The sequence below is a fragment of the Siphateles boraxobius genome, unplaced genomic scaffold (genome assembly GCF_051911475.1).
Source record: "Siphateles boraxobius isolate OS27281-9 unplaced genomic scaffold, OSU_SipBor_1 7, whole genome shotgun sequence".
In the NCBI taxonomy this organism is placed as follows: Eukaryota; Metazoa; Chordata; class Actinopteri; order Cypriniformes; family Leuciscidae; genus Siphateles; species Siphateles boraxobius.
Window position 1 is genome coordinate 13,751,944 of NW_027509197.1, and position 19,209 is coordinate 13,771,152.

At 40.7% G+C, this 19,209-nt stretch overlaps 1 long non-coding RNA gene across 1 annotated transcript in view; it reads left to right on the plus strand.

Moving 5' to 3' along the window:
• Window positions 1-491: 491 nt before the first annotated feature.
• The window catches only part of LOC143723984 (uncharacterized), a 36,463-nt gene continuing 17,745 nt past the window's right edge, over window positions 492-19,209 (plus strand). The window contains exon 1 of the long non-coding RNA XR_013197209.1: window positions 492-552. This is a non-coding gene — a long non-coding RNA (uncharacterized LOC143723984). The remainder of the gene's footprint in view (window positions 553-19,209) is intronic.

Here is a 19,209-nt window from a genome sequence, read left to right on the forward strand (position 1 = left end):
TCATCAAGCATCTTCTGAAGAAAGAATTCTTTATATGATAAACATATAATAAACATCCATCAGCGCACCTAAAGCACATCAAATATGGTCAATCGAAGTGCAAATTTTGAAAGATGTGCGATAACAAACCTCATGGGTTATAATACGTTACATACACATGTGTGAGCTTCCATTTGCTATGTTTGATGTGCATATGTATGTGCATTGATTTTGAATGATATGAAGGTGAATAAAAGGTGAACTATCTCATTAAGTTGTTGGCTAATATGGTGGTTGTCTTAGGCTTAATACTGACGCCTACTTGTGTGGATGCAGCATCTCACGTTAAAGCAAGTTTTTGTTACGTAGAAAATTTACTTTTGCCAATCAGCCAATGCCTTATTTATTCCACCTTGTGAAAATGTCTCAAAACAGGTGGATTACTGAGATAAAGCGAGCAGTATTCAGCAGGTCATGTAATTTCAAAATGGCTGCTCCCATGAGGCAACAAGCTCCATGTCAAGTAAAACAGCTTTTACTAGACTACGGATATGACTAGATTCTTCATCTCATGTGAGTGTTCCTCATTTTGAAAGTTATTTTCATTATCAAATTCTTTTTTTCTTTTTAATGAGGAAAAAATAGTGAGTGCACCTTTAAGAGGTGATGCCAGAATATGTAGGACAGCGGGAACCCCAGCTACTGTCTGGCTTGTACAGGTGAAAAACAGTTTTGTTGTAGCTGGTTGAAGTATAAGCACAGGCTCAGAGTAATTATATAGTTTACTGATGGAAGCAGCACGCAGTACAGCGACTTGGAAAAGAGGCAGAGTAATCCTCAGAGCTTTTTACACTAGACTATAATTGCTTGCTTACTGTCAAGGAAAAATGCCAAACATAATATTAAGTTGATATGTTGTATGAAGTCACTTAAAGTTCACTTAACCTTCTGTATTAGCATCCTGTAACTCACATACAATTTGGTAGCCAAAATCAAGGGAGCCAGCAGTATAATTCTGACTGATTCACAACAGAGATGGTACATCAATACCTGAATTGGTTACACAAACATGTTCCATCTTTTTATTTTTTTTCGAGCATATTAGTAATGAGATACGTTAGTCAGCATGGCATAATTTTAGCACATCCGTTTTACACACCATATGAACCATATGAAATATGTTAATACACATTTTTGTTGTGAGTCAAAAGAAGGGGAAAAAATGGAAAAGCAAAGCAGAGTGTGGCCAGCGAAAGTATTTCTGCAGCTGGTAAACATGTGCATGTTTTCTTGTGTATTTTGAGATTTCACTAGATTCTCAGATATTAAACGCTTAAATGAATGAGTCCATGGCAGTTTTTATTTACACAACCACAAACTGGCAGGGCTAGAAAGAGCAGCCCTGTCCCTACGAAAGGAACGGTCTTTAATATTTGTCGAGAAAGCCACAGCGAGGGTGTTCCCCCCAGATTGGTGGCCAGCTGTGGTGGCTGGAGCCTATAGGCCGTTTGATCCCTGGTAAAGCTGAACTTCCCTCTGCCTTCCGAGTTCAAATGCTCCGGGTCGCCTGCTGGAAAGTTACGGTTCCGGCAGCAGTAGCGGAACGACCCAGCTGCTCGCGGGCCACCGCTGCCAGAACCACGCCAGATTCTCGACATGTGTCATAGCCACAATTTACTGAGAGCAGTGTTGTGTAACAGATATATGATACCACAGTACTTATACAGTTATTTTTAACATGGTCAGTCTCCTGCCAACAGCAATTAGGAACATCACATCTATGGGAAGCCCAAAGACCCACAGAGGCTGATAGGATTTCTGATGTTTTCTGCCTTGCGGGACAAACAAAATGCTTTTTTCGCCATCTCCCTATTAGCCTCAAGCAAACACAAACATGATTGGATTTGATCCATATTTCTGTTTTTCCTTTCAGCTTTCTTTATCAACAACAAACAGTATTTTTTAGTTTGTCTTTATCATATTTGAAATTTGATCTAATTAGATTAGAAGCACAGGGTCCTTTTTTTATAATGAAATGTGTATGATACACTGGGAAAGAAATAGAAAACAGCACATAATGCTCCAGTGAAATTAAGAAGGTCTGCACAAGAAACAAAACAACTATGGAATGAATTAAAGAGATTTAGGAAACAAAAGAAGGCTTAAATTATTAGGAGAGAAGTTAGGTTTCAAGGCAATTTAATAGAGCTACATCCGATCGTAAATAGCAAGAAATAATGATATTTCTATATTAAATCAATAACACGGGTCATTGTGACACAATGCTCATTTGTTTAAGTCTGGATGTAATAATTTATAATAAATAAATAAATAAATAACATTAAACATATAGTTCATATATCCAGCAACTTAAATACACCATTTCTATGATGAGCATGTTTTAAATTTCTGAATTAAAATTGAATTTTGTTTAATTTTTACATGTTTTAAAATTGATGGTCACACCAAATTACTCTTTTTTTTATCATTTACACTTCCAACAAACCAACATCAACACAAAGAGTACATTTCTAGGAACTTTCAAGAACATGTGCTCTTGAAAAAAATTAAAGTGCTAGATTTTTAAAAGATTTTTCCTTTTTTGTCTCTTTATCATGGACACTCTCGTTTGTCACTGACCCACTTGTTACTATAATAACTCTGTAAATGAAGAGGTTAGTGAAGGAAGCTTGGTCGTCTGCACACAGGCTGAGTGGGAAGTGAATCATTGCCTACAGACCACAGAGCATCTCACACTGATGAGTGTGTGCACCGGCCCCTCGTGTTCCCACCGAGTCATTCACACACACTCTCTGCCCGTGTGTGTGAAGCATTGTGTTACCACATCAGTCCTGGCCCAGTACAGCCTGCCTACATTCCCCTGACACACACACATCTCAATGCTGGATGCCCCACCCAGCTAAAGACCAGAGGCAGTATTCAGACTCAAACAGAACTACAACCTGCTGTCGTATGAAGTTTCGTGCGTAGAGCTGCACTAACATGCAGTCTACTCGAGAATCGCAACAAACTGAGATGCCGCCTAGCACTGAGTTAGGAAGAGCCAGCTCAGTAGGAGAGTAGACCTCCATCTTGTCGCCAAATTCCACGGGTGATATAAAGCCACGGGTGATATAAAGCCAGATCCTGAATCACTATGTTTAGAGGTGTTATGCTGCGAGAGAGCGCACATCTTCAGAACAGCAGCTCTGACAGGCATTCAGCAATCTGATGATACTTTTGATTATTGCGTGGCTTGATATTAGAATGCTTGATTCTGATTGGTCAGTCGTGGGATTCTGCAGTCAAATAGTTTTGTATAGTGACCATTATACTGTATACAAAGCAGTGAAATGTCTCTTGTATCACTCTGTGACCTCTTTCTTCCCACATACACTGTTAAAAATTACCTGTAAATTTTACAGTAAAATACTGGCAGCAGGGTTGCCAGCCAGTTACTGTATTTTTTACAGTAGCGTCTGTAATTTAATATACAGAATTTTACTGTATTCTCTGATTACAGTATTTTTTAAATTGTTGTATTTTTTACAGTAAGTTACATGATTCTCTGTATTTGCTATATCTAGAGGAAATATGTAAAATGCAGTATATACAATATATTTTCCTGATGTCTGAATATTAATGACTGGCAGCTGAATTTGAAATGTTAATTATTCATCAAATGCAAATTGTTTTTAAATACATTAAGTGTTGTATAATGCACAACTTAATTCCCCTATTACTTCACAAAAAAACAAATTATTCAACATCCTAATCTTGAAAAACAGGTCAACATTTTTTTATTTATAAATTTAAAATATGCATGAAAAAAAGTAATAAAACTGTATTTTGTATATTTTGATTTAATTTTTATTTAAAAACTTGTATTTTTGTTTAAAAATGGACATGAAATTAAATATTTTTTTAATTACTTGAAACAAATTAGCCGTCATGGCCCTTGACACAAAGAAGAAATACGCAAACGACATACATTTGAAACAAGTTGACAAACATGATCATAATAAAATGGTTCTGAAAAACACAGACACGGATGAATTTTCACCACTTCATTACCAGACAAACATGTCTAAACAACAAGGCCCCAAGTGAGTCCAACAAACTTCTGATCAAAAATGGAGAATAATTCAGCTCCAGATGCTGTTCCATCACAGGATGCAAAGAGTGGCTAGAAATGATATAGTCAGAGACAGTTAGAGGGATGACAGATACAGTTAGAGACAGGTAGAGAATATTAAAAGGTTACAATTAAAGAAAAAATAGATCTTTGTGTGTGTGTGTGTGTGTGTGTGTGTTACTTACATTTCAGAAATTCCACTGATAATCCATCACTTTGCTGGGGAGAGTGGCAACATGTGGGTTCACTGCAACCTGTTTCTTCTGTACCATTTGCCCTGTCGTTTTAGATGGCAATTTTCCTCTCGACTTCTTTGTTCCTCTCTCCGGATTGATGCATACAAAGCACCTAAAGGGCCAGGAAACAGACAATATGTAATTAAGACTCAAAACTCAACAGATAATATATCTAAAGGCAAGTTCTGATATTGAATACATGTGTAAAATGCAGGTACTGAAGTAGTTAAGAATTCAATCATTACCTTTAAATGAACTCCAAGGTGCCTCCTCCTGATTGCATATGTAATATGCAGTGAACAGTATGGCAAGGCCAGACAGGAAGCTGGGCTGAATGCTCTCCTCACACACAACTTGGCCTTCCAGTGTCCACTTGTCAAATTGTCTCCTAAAACAAATACACATGTGGCAAAAGTTATTTTTTACTATACCATTTTTATTTTTCAGCTTTTTACATTTAAACTATATTTTAGTATTCAGAGTGCAGGAACTCTTTCTTTTAAATAAAATGAACAAAGGCATTATACAAACAATAAGCTAATTACACACACAGAGTAGGCTATTGCTAATATATGTACTGAAATGTAAGGGATTTTTACACCGGCATATTAAACATGCGACAAAACTGGTATTACAGCACCATTCAAAATGTAGGCTAACTTTATATGACACACATCCTCTGTGAGTCTGACGCAAGGTTTTAGCAACGCCGTTTTAATTTCGGCGCCCTTTTTAACAGATGACTTGATTTTGATTTGATTTACACCATACAATAATCACGACGAAGTGTGCTGATCAACACGAAGCTCGTGTGAATACCGACTTTTGTCATTAAAGCATGTAATTCTTAACATAGGAGCCCATAGATCCCGAGGAATGTGTGAAATACTACCGCGTCCACACTGCTGAAGCCCCGCGCAAGTCTCCCTCGCGCCCCGCAGTCGGAGGATGTGTGATCCGGGGTTAAGTTACCAATTTTTGGTTAAGTTACCGGCCGACACGACCGTTGAAGATCACAATGCCTCTAAAGATTTGAAATTTACAGCAATATTCTGTATTTTTAATCAAACCGCCGCGCGACCCCAGAATGCATTGCAGTTTACAGCAATATGCTGTATTATTAGAAAACAGCCAGCTGCTGTAAAATAATGCTGTAATTTTTACAGCAATTCATTACAGTGTACACTGCTGTTTCTTTTAAGAATGTAGTACTTTGATTCATCAATGATACATTCAATTTATAAAAAGTTACAGTTAAGACCCCAAAGTTTGTTACAAAGTATTTCTATGTTTTAAAAAATGCTGTTCTTTTGAGCTTTCTATTAATTAAAGAATCTAAAGCAATGTATCACGGAGAGAGTGATGAAAGACCCCCACAATTGGGGTCCTGAGCGCTCCGCTCTACCTGGGTTTGTTTTGCGATAATGTCCAGGCGACTGCACATTATCCCATACTTTTAGGACTATGCAATCTTACAATAGACTGTGGGCCTCTTATCAGTATAATAGGTAGTCTGAGTACTGAGCCAGAATAAGCAGCAAAGTGGAGCAACCTTTTTGCCTACAGGTATAGCCAAATGTTTGTCTCAGCAAGGCTAAATAAAGGGCGAAAACTGAATACATAAGGGGAAGAAAGGAGACAGCATCATCTTAAGAGTGTGTTTAATACTAAAGCCTATTATAAGTGTTTATATTTTAGACCAGGTGGGATGGTTTTCATGGGAAATTGCATACATATACGTCAATCGCCTGTGTGTGTCGTCATATCTGTAAATAGAGAAAAGTTGCTCCAGTTTGTTGACAAATCAGGTTCTCCTCGAAATCGGGTCTCTTTTAGGACCCCAAGTGATCCCATTGGCTCAAATTACTTAGGTACTCGCTTTAGCGCCTGATTACAATTCCTACAAAATAATTTTATGATAAATGCTTTTTGAATGCTTTTATTAGTTAGCTTATGTACAATAGCATACAGATACCAAATTAGCCTGAAAGCTTAGTTTATTAAGCTTACTTGCATGCATTTGCACTTGCCCTGATGTTTATTCACAATAATCTTTAAAAAAGTGTGAAATGTCCAAATATTTCAGTTATAAAAATAATGTAATGATTTATTTAATATAATAGGCTAGTGTTATTATTATTATTATTAATTGCTTAACAGTTTATCAAGTGAAAGAAATGTTCTTTTTTTATTATGCCATTTGAACCAACCATTATAAAATTGACCTTTATTCCAGCATAAATTGTTGTAATTTCTTAATGAATTTGGAATGTAGTGGTCAGTTTACTGAAATGTAGAAAGTAGGCTTCCGCAAAATGCATGCAGTATTGTTTTTTTAATCACTATAGGGACAAAAGTTACAATAGTGTACCTTTAAATAATGGCAGATAAAACAAATAAGAGTCTCAGTCAAAATAACTTACACTGTTTAATTTGATCAATTATATACAAATATATTACTATACGACATAATATCAATGAACTAGGGACGTAAATCCTACATTATGAGGACAAAATGTCAAAACATTGTTTGATCCCCATGAGCAAAACCGCTTATAAATAAGACAAAATTATGTTTTTTGAAAATGTAAAAATGAAGAAAGTTTTCTGTGATGTGTAGGTTTAGTGTAAGGGGATACAATATACAGATAAAATACAGTAAAAATCATTATGTCTATGGAAAGTCCACATAAAACATGAACACACAATGCGTCCGTGTGTGTGTGCGTGTGTATGTGTTGGAAAAAGAGTGTCATTTAAATGAACTGCAGAAGAATGATGAACCTCTCTTGAACTCTATAAGAATGATATCAGTGTTTTTAAAACTGTTGTGGCAGATTTGTAGCAAATAATTAAAGTTAAATATTACCAGCTCAGTCCAGCTAAGTGTTAATAGGTATTTTATGAGGCAATAACACACAGGTGTGCTCTGTGTAGTCAGACACAAAGACACTCCAGAAACTTCTCAACTCTCCTTCTGCGTGGCGAGCTGCCAGCGATGAGACAGGAAACCGAACTGTAAATTAAAATTTAATTAACGTTAACGGGACCGTCGATAAGTTAAATAGAAGAAAACCTCAGACGTAAAGCTGAAGCGCTTCCATTGTATTTTTTCTCAGAGTCTCCCGTCCCTTCTTGATCTGAGACTTTCCCCCATACGAACAGGTCTGCCCTTAATGTCCTGCTCCAAGCACAAAGCGCTGCCTTCATTTGATCTTTCTCCACTTCATACATGACAAAGGAGCTGTATGGTTGTAATTAGTGTGAGGAGGAGAGGACACACCTCCCTCGCTCTCTCCCTCCTCCCCAGCTGCCGTCCAGGAGCTCAGATGAAAGGCTGGCTTTAGTGATTCAGATCTAAGTGATGTGGTCCAAAGCGGCAGCAACAACAGCAGGTTCACAAGCCGGACCCATAAATTGGTACCGAAACGCACGTGGAGCGTGGCGCTGGCTGACGAGTTATAAAAGACCTCAGCTTATCATCTGGATACAATTCTATCATTACAGCTTTCTGCTGTCTGTGAGTGTGGGCACAGCTAAACATCCAGCTGATAACAGTTGCAGAATGGCCCTCGTCCACCCGTGCACACGAGAGGGCGAGATTGCGAAGCCACACAAGATGCGGTTTAGTGGGAAAATGGGTCTGCAGCGTGAGCCTGTGACACGACCCCTCCTGACCTCCGGTTCGCCTGTAGGTCGGCCGCGAAATGACTAAATAATTCACACGGGCGGTTACCGTAAAATCCACTCCAGATAATTGAAAAGAGGGAAGTCATTCAGCTCTAATTATGTTTGGACAGTGATTGAAAGCTGAGCTGCAGGCGGATGGCAGCTGGAATCACACAATTACAGAGGATAATATTTACAAATATATGACAAATCTATAAGACAGCGAAAAGACCGATATGCTGCTGTAAAAAAAGATGAAAATGTAGAACTGTTCACAGCATTTGTGGCATAATATTGATTACTAAAAAAATTACTTTGACTGGTTTCCATGTCCCCTGAAATCAAGATTAAGATGAACCACTCACACACATTAATGTTTTCTATTTTGGGGAGGTAAACAACATTATGCCACAATCACTGTTAAATAGACTTAATTTGTACTGAACCTTGAATATTCCTTTGGGCATGTCATCAAATTAATTGAGTTTGTTAAATTTATTGAATATATAATTCTCTTTTGATCTGGTTAAACGCCTTTGTTTAGTTTAGCTGAGAAATAGTTACTTTCTGAGAAACTCTGACTCGTCTTCAATTTAAAAAAAACTGCAACAATAATAATAACTTTTCAAACCAAAGGTGCTTTTCCGCTGCCAGCATGGAGCTACAGTAATAACCACCCTGTTATTTCAATCTTTAATGACCTGACAAATTTGAAATAAGATCCAGAACAACGTGATTTTCCTCCCTCAAACATCTCAGGTGGAAACAAGGGTAGAGAGAGAGAGAGAGAGAGAGAGAGAGAGAGAGAGAGAGAGAGAGAGAGAGAGAGAGAGAGAGAGAGAGAGAGAGAGAGAGAGAGAGAGAGAGAGAGAGAGAGAGAGAGAGCATCTGTTTCACTTCTATTTTGCTTGGAGAGATTTCAGTTAAATATCATAGATGTAATCATAGTAACATCACTCTTTGCTGTCCTGTGGTTCAGAGTCTCACCTGAGCTCAAGTTTTTGTAGGCATGACTTCATCTCAGAATACTGATTCTTTCATCATGACCTCCACCAACATGAGTCATTTAGCCACTCATATTCCCCTGCCACGCTAGTTTGAAAACTATTTATTCACTTTTAGCCAGACATTTAGACAAGCAAATTGTCTCTCTCTAAACCCAACCTCTGTTTTATCTAATGAGGGTTGTGGTAATCGGCTCGCGTTATAATCAAAGGCTTAGGCTATTGCGAACAATTGATCATCTTTAGTCAAGTGTTTGACATCTTACTTCTGGAAGTCTCAGACTAGTAATTTTCAGCCTTTTCAGTTTATTTCTCTCAATGTACTCTTTTATTTCAGGTCAGAAATTTTAGAGGAAGCATGTGATAGATGAAGGCCCATTAAAGTTTAGTGAGACAATGATTGTTCAGATTGTGTGGTCTGATTGTCTCTCACTGTCTACTGACCTGTGCTTGCTCATAAAGATTATGTCTTTGTAACTGCAGTGAGATGTTTAAACAGACCATGACTTTTCTTCAGGGTGGAGATATTCTATGTGGACAGACCTGTATAATTCTGCTGTAAACAAACTCAACAACAAACTTTTGTCCCTTAATGTGCCACATATTTGCATTTGTGATGATCAGTGCCTTTATAAGAAAGGGATTTACATTGCACAAAGTGTTACCCATGCAGGAATTTATCATTTTGAACATCTTTACCAACTACAGTATGCAACGCAACCTTATCAATAGCATAATCTTATCGTCACAGAACTGCAGTAAAATACAATTAAAGGGATAGTTCACCCAAAAACAAAAACCTTGATTCTAAAAACAACATTGGACCCCATTGATTATGGACACTTTTCAGACATTTTTCAAAATATCTGCTTTTATGTTCTACAGAAAAATGAAAGGCATACAGCTTTGTAATGACATGAGGGTGAGTAAATGATGACATCGCTTTAATTTTTTGGTGTTTCAAGATATGGAAAAGTAAAATTTCCACCCAACTGTTCAGGGTTCAGAACACAGATTTTACATACCTGATTTTTGAGAAGTCTCTCAAAATAAAAATAAAACTTTGTAGATGTTATAGAATGTAGTATATTGTATTATTACACTACTTATCTACGTATATTAATAAAGCACAGAGAGATTAAAAAAGGTTCAGATTGAATCAGAAATATGACAAACGCTGTAACATGTTATCATATATCTCGCTCTAAAGGTTTGAAACATTAACATAGAAATAATTTTGAGGTTGATGAGATTTTTTTTAAAATCTCTAATTCTCACCAAGGATGCATTTTTTTGATCAAAAATACAGTAAAAGCTGTAATATTTTGAAATATTACCACAATTTACAACTCTATTTCAATATATTTTAATATGTAATTTATTCCTGTGATGCAAAGCTGCATTTTCAGCATCATTACTTCAGTCTCCAGTGTCACATGATACTTCAGAAATCATTCTAATGTTGATTTGGTGCACAAGTAACATTTCTTATTATTAACAATGTGTGCGACTTAATGTTTTTGTGAAAACCAAGATACATATTTTTCCAAGTTTTTTTTATTAATATGAAGTTAAAAAGAACAGCATTTATTTGAAATAGAAATGTCTTTACTGTCACATTTGATCAATTTAATGCGTCCTTGCTAAATATTTGTAATGTAACAAATATTTATTATTATTATTCTATTATTGAAAATGTTATTCATTTTGAACTCATTATTTGGGCATTTCCCAATGAGGTATTTGGCTTTGGACACATCCCTAATGTACTAGAATTCACATGAACCGAACCCTATACCACCTTTTCAAGCTGACGGGTGTGGTTCACTGGTGTGTGCACCCGAGTTTGGAAAACAGCTTTCACACCAACCAAATGAACCAAACTCTGACGTCAGGTGGATTGGATCTGCACCACAAACTCTAGTGTGAAAGCACACATAAAGTGCACACATCAATAAGTAAACATCAAGTCTTTATTCTGTTGCAACTTACTAACTGTGTTGAATTGGGTTGTTTTTGCCACATCAGGCCAAAACACATCGTATCGGATAACACTGGCCTGTCTTAAGGTTCAGCATAATACGTTAGGATATTAGATTTACATAAAAAGTATATAAGAAGAAATTATAACTGCCATTATAAAGTTTATATTCGGACATATATCATTTAGACAAAGGATCACACACTGTTCCTGTACCATTTAAAATACATGAACCTTTTGTATTCAGATATTAATCTGTATGATCTTCACAGGTTAATAGCACTGAAAGATCGCTCGACAAGTCATTAGTTGTGTCATTTTAACTTTTAAATTAGCATTTACCTCAACCATATCTTCAAATGCACATCAGAACACGTGCTGCTCGCTAATTGGCTCAGAGCGGAGTGAGTCTAAACCTGGCTGAATGTGAGTAAGACCACATAGGGACCACAGCGTTCTCTCAGAGGCCTGTACATTCATCATCATGCACTCTCATAATGTGGAGGGATGGGTGACCTCAAGAGCAGCAGATGTGCCGGCAGCCTAGCTGTGGTCACCCATATTGATGAGAGCATCTGTAACCAGGCTTTTATTGCTTTATTTAGACCTGTGTGAATCTATGATACAGTAGCTACTGAGTCTGCATACATCCTGAACCTGATCACTTGATGTGGCGCAGGCTTTAAGATCGATGATGGTTAGACATGGCTCCAAGATGTGAAAAAAGTCTCATGTCCAAACTTTTGGAGTCAAATCGTAAGTAATCTTTGTTAACACAAAGCTCATAAATGAACTACATGATGTTATGATGTCATAGCCTCTAAAACCATAAACCAAGCAATCCTAACTTCACTAATGATTCCTTTTTTTACTTGTTGAAAAGTGTGTTGAAAGTGATTAAATAGCTGAGGAAGTGAACTGACCAATGTAGCAAGCTAACTAGCCAATAGAACAATAAAAACATGACGAGTAAACATCAAAGTATTTGGGACATAGAATTAACAGAGTGTCTATTTACATTAAGTGCAAATAACCTGTCTTGTCTGCACAGTCTATAACTGCCGCATATCTTGGGTCTTTTTCACTTCCCTCTCCCTCATTCATTTTTAAAGTTAGACATTAATCCTCTTAGTATTTTTGCTGAAGTTTTTAAGTATTTGCCAAATGTAATAGGCTATTTCTTTGAAAATTGTCAGATTCAAATAAAAAAATTACTTTATCAAGCAACACATCTAAGTTTTTTTCAGTTTCCTGAAAATATCAGTGAACGTGAGTTTAATGGACACTTATGATTAGTGGAACTGGAAGCATTGAGTGACCACATTTTAATGTGTAATGTAAGCAGTTCTGGGTAGTAACTGATTACATGTAATCTGGATTACGTAATCAAATTCCAAAAAATATGTACTTGTTAAATTTTATTGTACTTGTTTAATATTACATTTTTAAATACTTGTAATCAGACTACAGTTCCCTTTCAGTCGATAACGTTGGACGTAGTCGACATCGACTGAATGGGGATCATGCTAGGGAGCCAATCGTCTTCAAGTACTATTGAACGAGCCAATGTAATTGGCTTGCGTGATTTACATTACACACTCCGCCCCCTTGGCGCGGGTATAAATACTTAAGTGGAGCCAATCCGCTTTGCTTTCGCTTCGGAGCCGATCGTTTGATGTCTCTGAAGAGTGCTGTTATTTACAACGAGCGAGTGTGTCGGTGTTCTTATGGAAGACTCTCCCAGTGCTGGTGGTTTCTACAGCGATAGTGCATCGGTGATCGCGAGCTTTGAGCTCTCAACTGCTGTTTTAACAGCAACAAATTTCTAAAGTTTTGTATGTGTTGACGGCTAGTTAGAGGGCGGAAAAGTGAGTGCTCCACTGTTTCAGTTCACTGTTCATTGTTGCCATGGTCATTCCACTGTGTGCTCCGGTACTGGTGATGGGTCCTATTTCCTGAAAGAACAACACAGGCGCATTTGCATCTTTTTCAAGATGTCATTCCATCTGTGCGTTACTGGATGCGGTCGTTCCCTTTTCCTCTCTGACGGTCACAATTGTTGCATCACGGGTTTGAGCCAGTATTTATGTGTAAATAAATATTTATATTTATATGTTCAGCACACTGAGGCAGCTTTTTATGGATGGTTCATGTTCCCATTGCGTGAATATGACTGTCGCGGTGTTGAGATCGAGACTCACCTTCGTCGAGTGAGCGAGTCCCCATTACCATGCCCCACCCCCGGGTGCCGTGTGGGATGCGTGATCGGAGGACAGTGATGGATGTCTCGCCCAGTAACCATTCCCTGTGGGCTCCTCACTCCTCCATCACACCGCAGCCGGTGGAATTCCCGTTGAGCGTGCTGGTCCCTCTGTAATGGACCGATCAACTGTTTCAATTGGGGTTCCCCCAGAGGATAAGATATCGATAGCAGCATTGGAGGGTGAGCTGGCCTCTGGACATGACAACTCTGTTGTGTTATCTCCCTCTGCGAGTGTAACGTTGCCCGAGACAGATCCAGAAATGTCAGCTATGCTGAAACGGGCTGCCGAGGCTTCCGGGCTCGAGTTGAACTCCACCATGTCCCGTTCAGTCTCGGTTGGAAGATTGGTATCTCGGGGCGGGCCGCGCTGGTGCTCGTCACCGATGGCGTTCCCTGGCCGCCATTCACACTGGGCCTCCACAGCAGCAAACTCCAGCCAAAACTTCAAAGAAAGAGCAAATTCCTCTGGCTCTGGGTCCCAAGAGGGCAAGTCTGGCGGTGTGCGACCCTGTAAAGCCTTGCACCCCTCAGCCCCCTCTTGTTCGCCAGCACGGCAGCTGGGTGCGGTTCGAGGACCCGGTCATCCGCCTTCTCACGCATCCCTGGCCGTCTCGTGGAGACAGGTAAGTGTCGTGCACCACACTCAGACCCTGCTTCGGGCCGCATCCGGGCCTTCCGAGCTGGGTCCCTGTCCTCCACCTCGCTGCCCCACCTCGGGTACGTCTGAAGTTGGCCCACTGAATCGTGGCTGTCTTCATCTTGGTGAAAATTCCGAGATGCACATGTCTACTTAGGTGTTGAGCTCCTCTTAAATGAGTGTGTGCTCCGCTTAGGCCTTGACACAGAGTGCTTCGCTGATAGATATTCTAGAATTGGGGGCTGGGTGACACCTATAGTCGAACTGCTGCTCCCGTGGGCTCCCTTCTCATGAAGCCAATTTCACCAAAGTGTCGGCTTGCTGCGCCATCCCCCTCCTATGGACTGGATAAGTGCGCCATTTCTGCTCCAGTTGAGTTCCTTTTAACCGAACCCTGTTGAGTTCATCCGCACCCCTCTGACATCAGACATGGCGGAATGCCTGGTGTTAGGCCTACCACTCGTAAGCTTGTGGAACCTGTGTTAGGCTGGGTCCATATGTTGCGATCCCTACGGTGATCCCATATGTGTATTCTCCCATGATACGGCTCCCTGCGGCGAGCCTGTGTCTTCCCTCGGCATAGTCTGCTCTGCCGTCACTGTTCGGTGAGTCTCCCCCCGTCTTAGGCTGGAGCCACCCCAGTGACATTCCATATGTCATACCTCCCGGTCATTCGCCCAGTTCAAATGTGTGTTCTCCACGTTACCTCCCTTCGGTAGGATGTGGCTCCGCAGCGTCCCTTCCTTCCTTGTACAGGGAACGCTTTCCCAGTGGTCCTGTAAGAACAGCAGTGACTTTCCTGGCCTAAGCCCCATCCTTCCCCGCCTTAAATTGCAGGGGCATCAGGAGGCTTTTGTCTAAACACTGGAAGGTGGCAGCTTTAGTGGCGCTTTCAAAGGTTGATCCTCATCCATTATCGTTACCGTTATCGACTGAAAGGGAACGTCCTGGTTGCGTATGCAACCCACCGTTCCCTGAAGGAGGGAACGGAGGACGTAGTCCCCTTGCCACTACCACTGGACCACTGCTGACTCTGAGTTATGCTCGGCTCCTCAGCAAAAAGCAACTAGTGCGTGCATCCACTCCCATATTTATACCCGCGCCACAGGGGCGGAGTGTGTGATGTAAGTCCACACGCCAATTACATTGGCTCGTTCAAAAGTACTCGAAGACAATTGGCTCCCTAGCGTGATCCTCATTCAGTCGACGTCGACGACGTCCTCTGTTCCCTCCTTCAGGGAACGGTGGGTTGTATAAGCAACCAGGACGTTACTCTTCTATTGATTACATGATTACCAGTTATTCTTACAACGGCAGTAAATTATTCATAATTCATCTTTTTTAAAATTTCCTTTCTAAAAAAGCTTACTGCTTTTATACATTTAGAAGGTCTTTCAGGTTTTTGTAATTACACACACAGACCAGCCTCTAGTCATGTGCCTGTCACTGAAAACTGAGACGCAGTTTAACGCACCGAACAACTGAAAAGGTTCGGTGCGTGCTCCCCGAGGTGCGGGTCCCGCTGCTGCCGAGGCACAGCATCGACTCGCATCTTGGGGTTCGCAATTGGATCTGACAGTGGGGTTTGAGACGGCCTTATCTCAGGGAGAAGCACGCGCTGCGGTTTCTTCTCCTTGAGATGAGGCACCAATGCTGTGACTATACAGTTCTGAGGAATTGGATGTTGCCAGCATTGATGCAGGGGATTATGAGAGTTCGCCACCTCATACCTCTGTTGATGAGGAGCTTTTGGAGGTTATAACTCGTGCTGTGTCTAAATTAAATATTGACTGGCCAGCCGAGGAATGTGATGATGTTAATAAAAAGAGTTTATTAGATGAGAGATTCCTTCCATCAAGATCACAACCTCCTCGTCGGGGCTTACCGTTTTTTCCCGATCTCCACACTGAGGTGTCGAGATCGTGGTATAAACCGGTCTAATCTCGTATTTTTAATCCTCAGACATCTAACTACAGTAATGTTCCTGGCACCTAAATCGTCTAGAAATGATGGCGGTGTTTCGAGCACTCAAACACTTCCTGCCAGACCTGAGAGGTCACCATGTGTTTGTCCGTACGGACAACACATCGGTGGTCTCATATATCAACCATCAGGGGGGTCTGAGGGGGTCTTATAAATCCTGTTATCTCCCCTGTTGGTACAGTACTTGATTTTCTGCAAGAACAATTTTCGGCTGGATTATCTCCTTCCACCTTGAAGGTGTATGTGGCGGCTATATCTGCTTACCACACTCCTTTGAGTGGTGCTTCATAAGGGAGAGATCCTTTTATTACTTGTTTTCTCCGTGGTACCCTGAGGCTGAGGCCTGCATTGCGCAATAGAGCACCAGCCTGGGATCTGGCCGTTGTACTGGAAGGCTTGGCTTTGGCTCCCTTCAAGCTCATTGAAGAGGTGTCAGAGAAGTTCCTTACTCTAAAAACTGTATTTCTCATTGCTATTTCTTCGATCAAGAGGATTGGTGATTTGCAAGCCTTGTCGGTTGCTCCTTCATGCCTAGAATTTGCACCTGGCATGGTGAAAGCCTTTCTTCACCCTAGGCAGGGCTATATCCCTAAGGTCCCTAATAATGTTATGGGTCCAATTGTGCTGCAGGCCTTCTGTCCTCCACCTTTTAATACACCAGATCAGGAAAGACTTCATCTGCTGTGCCCTGTTCGGGCGTTGGATGCGTGCGTGCACAGAGCTGCCCTGTGGCGTAATTCAGATCAAATATTTGTCTGTTTCGGATCACCTAGAAAGGGTAACCCTGCTTCCAAGCAGGTTATGAGTAAGTGGATCATTGAGGCTATTTCACTTGCCTATGAAGCGGCTGGTCAGCCATCACCTTTGGCTGTCCGAGCCCATTCTACCAGGAGTATGGCTGCCACTAAGGCTTTGTTGTCGGGGGTTTCCCTCAGTGACATCTGTTATGCGGCGGGTTGGTCCTCACCGCATACATTTGTGAGATTTTATGTCTTGGATCTTGGCTTCACTCCAGGTTCCAGGGTGCTTGCTCCTTAGTGTGCGCAGGGACTTCACACAGGACAGGCATTTGCTACTATGGCGTTGTGGGTATGGTGTTCCCACCGCGTCTCGATGCAGCTCGAGATCCCTTGAAAGGGAACGTCTCAGCTTACGTATGTATGTACGTATGTAAGGGATTCAACAACTTTTTTGTCAGCTTAACTTCTTGAGAGAGAGAGAGAGAGAGAGAGAGAGAGAGAGAGAGAGAGAGAGAGAGAGAGAGAGAGAGAGAGAGAGAGAGAGAAACTGTGAAACCAAAAAGACTGCTACATAAATTATCAGTACTCCCTGGTTTGTGTAAACCAAAATTGATTTTTCATACAAGTAAACTAAAATTACTGCACAGGTCCAATATTGTATTATTGACCCTAGGAACAAAAGATTCTCACTGGTTTAGAAGTTGGAACGGACCTCTTTAGTGAAACTTCTCCAACAGATGCCAGATAGTATAAGAATGCACATGGCAGATACTGTTTCTGGATGCTCATGTAAATCTTTCAACTTAAAGCAATTACAGGTAACACAGATAATATGCTCTCCAGGGCATTCTCTCTAAGGAGTTTGTCTTGAAAAACCATTGATATGTTTTGATATCTCTCACACCGACCACCTAACAGTATATTTACACATTGACAGTTTTGCTTATTTTTCAACAACCGTAACTAAACATCATAAAACCAATTCCTTTCAGCATCTAATCAAATTTAATTGTATTTATATACCGCTGTATACACAAAGTATGAACTGCGTAAACTAACAGCGGCATGGCTGCATTCCCCTCCTCGGAGTTATGAGAGCTTGGCCTCGGGCGAGAAATGTATGAGTCATTAAACTTGTGAATGCTCCATCGCTGCAATTGTTACACGATACACTCCATTTCATAATCACAAAACATTAAATGTGCACGGCCAATCAGCTGCCTGTCATACTTTTGCTGTAGAAAGATCATAATTTGTCTCAGTAGCAGTCTCTCATGAGCTGTTGAAATGTCAGCGCGTGTGCTGCGCTGTTCTGTCATGAGATGTGTTTACAATACGCCACTGAAACATAACAGAGCATGTCAGGAGGCCCTCGTTTTTGTTCAAACTGTGATTAAAAGGTTTGCTCTCTCTCTCTCTCTCTCTCTACTGTTTCACAGTTTTTTCTATCCCAACTCGGTAACCTGTCTGTCTTTCTCCCTTTCCGTCTGTCTGTCTGTCTGTCTGTCTCTCTCTCTCTCTCTCTCTCTCTCTCTCTGGTGGAAAGTCCCATGTGCATTGGGAGTTATGGGGTCAAGGCACGCCACTTGCAGCTGTGTGACCACATGAGAGAGTGCAGAGTGGAGGAGTGAGGAGATAATGAGAACCTCTGTGCTGTCAGATGCAGCCAGCTGCTGCAGCCAGATTAAAGACCAGCTTTACTGCTCTCCTCACTGATCCACACACTTCACACTGCTGCTGCTGCCCAGGGTCCACTTACTCATTTGACTCACTCACTCGCTCGCTCATTTATGAATGTCTTTCAAACATTAAAGGGGTCATGACATGTTTTTTTGTTTTGTTTTATTATGTTCCCTTAGGTGCAATTATAGTATTACTATAGTTTTTTGTACAAAAAAACTTTAAAAATATAGTGATTTATGACCTTTTCCCACCCTGTTTCTCACCTCTGATTCAAACAGTCTGTTTTGGAGGTGTTTCCCCTTTAAGAGTTCAGTTTTAACGCCCACTGTTATGATTGGCTAACGTCAGTGCTGCTTATGCATAAATCATTAACGTTTATCATTTTGTATCACAAGTAGACTACACAATGCTCCACCACGTGAAACTTCGGTCTTCCGATCTTTTACCATCGTGTTAATTCTCAATTGATTTTGATTCAAATGCGCGCGCGCGCGCGCGAGAGAGAGAGAGAGAGAGAGAGAGAGAGAGAGAGAGAGAGAGTTTGAAGGCGCGCGCGCGGCCGGGGCTCTCTCTCTCTCTCTCTGCTCGTTCTTCAGTAACATGCCCTGTCACACTCATCCGATCACTCACCGTTCAAATTAAGCTTTGGCGGGCTGCATATGCTGCAAATAACTGCATCTGACTGTTTTCCCTGACGTCTGGATCGTTCAGCAGCATATTCAAAGACTCAAACAGGAACAGCACATCTGCGTAGCATCGCAGTCATCTTGTAAACAGACCAACTCGCTGCACGACAACGCATGCGATGATTCCAAATGAGGCGTAGGCTAGTTGTCTTGCGCTGGAGGCGGATATGCAAACGACTGGTACGTCACTTCGCACCGTGACGTCAATACTAT